At 54.5% G+C, this 3,312-nt stretch overlaps 1 protein-coding gene across 4 annotated transcripts in view; it reads right to left on the reverse strand.

The window, feature by feature from the left end:
• The window catches only part of KIAA1683 (KIAA1683 ortholog), a 25,683-nt gene extending 23,379 nt beyond the window's left edge, over positions 1–2,304 (reverse strand). For 3 of the 4 annotated variants that reach the window (XM_011925789.1, XM_011925787.1, XM_011925790.1), the window contains exon 1: positions 2,198–2,304. The gene's annotated coding sequence lies outside the window, so the exon portion shown is untranslated. The remainder of the gene's footprint in view (positions 1–2,197) is intronic. The other variant, XM_011925788.1, reaches the window with a different exon arrangement.
• Positions 2,305–3,312: the final 1,008 nt, after the last annotated feature.

The raw sequence follows: 3,312 nt of genomic DNA on the forward strand, positions 1-3,312 counted from the left end.
TCTACTAAAAATACAAAAAATTAGCCAGGCATGGTGGCGGGCACCTGTAGTCCCAGCTACTCGGGAGGCTGAGGCAGGAGAATGGCGTAAACCCGGGAGGCGGAGCTTGCAGTGAGCCTAGATGGCGCCACTGCACTCCAGTATGGGTGACAGCGAGACTCTGTCTCAAGCAAACCAACCCCAACATAACTTGGTGGCAAGGCCTTTCTCCATGACCAAGGGACAGTGGCCATTCTCTGCAAGTTTCTTCATCTGTAAAATGGGTACAATTCAGTGGCCCTCCCTAACAGGGCTGGCTAGGTACACATGGCCACCAGCCCTACTTGCTGTGTGACCTCGGCCACTAATATTCACATCCCTCAGGGCCCCCAATGAGTCGGAAGCCCAAGGGGTAGGGTCTTAACAGCAAAGGGCAGAGCAGGCAGGAGAAGCAGGAAGCCTGGATCAAGGCTCTGGAAGTGAGGAGTCCAAGGCTGGAGTGTCTCTGCACAGTCTCCTTAAAAGGCTGTCTGGGGTCAAGCCAGTTGCTCAACCTCTCTGAACCTTAGGTTTCCTCAAAGTGGGGAGTAGGATGTTGGAAGGAGGAGGAGGAGCGACTTCAGGGAGATACTTGGAAAATCCCAGTCCTGGAGGCAGACCTCTTGGGTCAGTCAGATCCCACCTGTGCCACCTTCCTCCTGGTACTGCGTCCATCAGCTTGTCCTGGGCCTCAGCATCCCCTGATCCACCAAACGAGAATAAAAGCTTACACTGTAAGCCAAGCACTGCTCTGTAAACATAAACTCTCTTAATCTTCACAACTTTATGGGGCAAGTTTTTTGACTGTTCTCCCCATTTTACAGACAGGCAAACCAAGGCCCAAAAGATTAAAAAGTTCAGTAAGTATCTGCCTCTTCCTTCCTGCCTTGGGCTGGGGCTGTGCCCTTTCCACCTCGAAATCTCTCCTTCCCAAAAGGCAAGGGGGCATTAGCTAGTTCCAAACGCAGGTCAAAGACCCCAAGACCCTTCCCCAACCTGGACATCAGCCGGTCCCGCGCCCAGGCGCGTCTAGAGGGCGCTCGCTGCGCGCCAGATGTGCGGGCCCGTCTCGGACGTCCGCTCTCTGCTCGCTCCCAACAAGGGGAGGAGCTGGGGGCAGAGAGAGGAGAGTAAGGCGGGGGTGTGGGGGGAAAGCGGGCCAGGCCCAGCCCAGCCCGCCAGGCCCCGGCGGGGGAAGAAGGAGGCGGAGAGCCGAGGTGGCGTAACGAGACTTTACTGAAAACAGAAAACCGGGCGAACCAAGGATTACAAACAGGAATGTGGACTCGTAGCAAAACAAAACAAAACAGAAAAGGGAGGGGGGACCGGTCGAAAGAACCGAAGGGGTAAGCGAGATCGAGGAAAGGGGCGGAGAATTTTTTTTCTTCTTCCCATTTCTTTAAAAAACCAATACAAGAAAACACACACACACACAACCAACGTTTGTTCCCGAGTAGAAACATAAATAGGGCAGAATCGAACACTCTGTTCTTCTCTCTTCCAAAGGAAAAAAAAAAAAAAAAAAAGAACTTGGAGACAGCAGCTTTGGGAGCTGAATGGGCCCATTCCAGGGACTGAAGTTTCATCAGCCAAACGGTACAGCTCTTCAGAGGAACTCAACCAGAAAGAGTGAGAAATGAGATTGTGGGGGATGAGAAGAAGGAACAGGGGCCCCCTAGACACAGAAGCCGAGTGACTGGCTCTGTAATTTTGAGTAAACCCCTCTGAGCCTCAATTTCCCTATCTGTCACAAGAGGGAAGATCACCGTCCTCAGGTTCCCAAAGAGACACAACAGGCTTGACTGGGCACAGTGGCTCCTGCCTATAATCCGAGCACTGTGGGGGGCCAAGGTGGGAGGATTGCTGGAGCCCAAGAGTTTGAAGACAGCCTGGGCAACATGTCTCTATTTAAAAAAAATAATAAAGAGACATAACAGGCTCTCCAGGATGTCCCCCATCACAGGTGAACAAATCCACCATCAAGGCTTTGGAGGTCCCTAGAGCCCCTGATCTGAGGGGCCCAGGAGCTGATCCATCATTTGGAGTCACCCAGAAGGCCCAGAAGGGCTCCAAAGGCACTGGGGGCCAGAGGAGAATGACAGGGTCCCCCACGAACCCTCGCACACAAGCCCTCCACCAGCCCCACTCACCCGCCCCCAAAGCCACCAGCCCTACTCACCTGCCCCTGAAGCTGAACCCAGCGGTCTGAAAGGCCAGTCTTGGAGCTCTGGTGCCGCAGCAGCTTTGTGACTCAAAGCCAAGTTCTGGCCAATCCCTGCCACCTCTTGGGGGGAGGGGATTCTAGAAGGCACAGCCAGAGGTTGGGGAACAGGATGCAGGGCAGCGCCAAAGGTCATGGTAGTTGCTACCTACACCTGCTCATCCTGAGTAGAAAGGGTTCTCAGCACAGAGGAAACCCCAAATCTCCCCCTCCATGTACCTAGAGGCAGCTTCGGTCTTTCATCCCATGGGCATTTTCTGAGCGCCTACTATATGTTGGAATTTGCCCCAGGCCTGGGGATACAAACAACTCAAAGAATTTGGGGGTATAAAATGGTTAGATGGGGAGGAACCAAAAAGGAGGTGCAACGGGCCAGTCAGGGTTCTGACCGGTGTCTTGGGTCTGGCTCGGAGACTGCGGGCTCCTTGGGGTGGGACTGGACTCGATGTCTCTTGGGATCACCACCGGGCCTAGCAAAAGTGGGCACTGACCCTCAGCCACAGCCCTGTAAGGGGAAGTCAGGCCGCTGTCCTGGGTCACCTCCTGGGGCTGGGCTGGGGCCCAGCATGAGTCACCGCTGGCTGGGCCGAGGCTGACACGCACCTTGGACTCAGTGCAGCTGGCTCCAGCCAAAGCCAGCCTGGCCCAGAAGCCTCCGCCTGGCTTCCCTGGGGAGCCGCTGGGGGTTGCCAGGACAAGAACCAGCAGGGGTGCCTGGCCTCCCCCTGCAAAGACCACCCTCTCCAAAATCTTCTCTATACTGTGGGTGTGACTTTGGACAAAATCAGGACATGTCAGATGGCAGTTGGATGGGGTTTAAATCTTTTGTCTGTTTTTTGTTTTTTGAGATGGAGTCTCGCTCTGTTGCCCAGGCTGAAGTGCAGTGGTGCGATCTTGGCTCACTGCAACCTCCACCTCTCCAGGTTCAAGCGATTCTTGTGCCTCAGCCTCCTGAGTAGCTGGGACTACAGGTGCATGCTACCACGCCCAGCTGATTTTTGTAGTTTTAGTAGAGACAGGATTTCACCATGTTGGCCAGGCTGGTCTCAAACTCCTGACCTCAAGTGATCCGC

Source organism: Colobus angolensis, unplaced genomic scaffold (genome assembly GCF_000951035.1).
Source record: "Colobus angolensis palliatus isolate OR3802 unplaced genomic scaffold, Cang.pa_1.0 Scaffold66, whole genome shotgun sequence".
NCBI classification, from domain to species: domain Eukaryota; kingdom Metazoa; phylum Chordata; class Mammalia; order Primates; family Cercopithecidae; genus Colobus; species Colobus angolensis.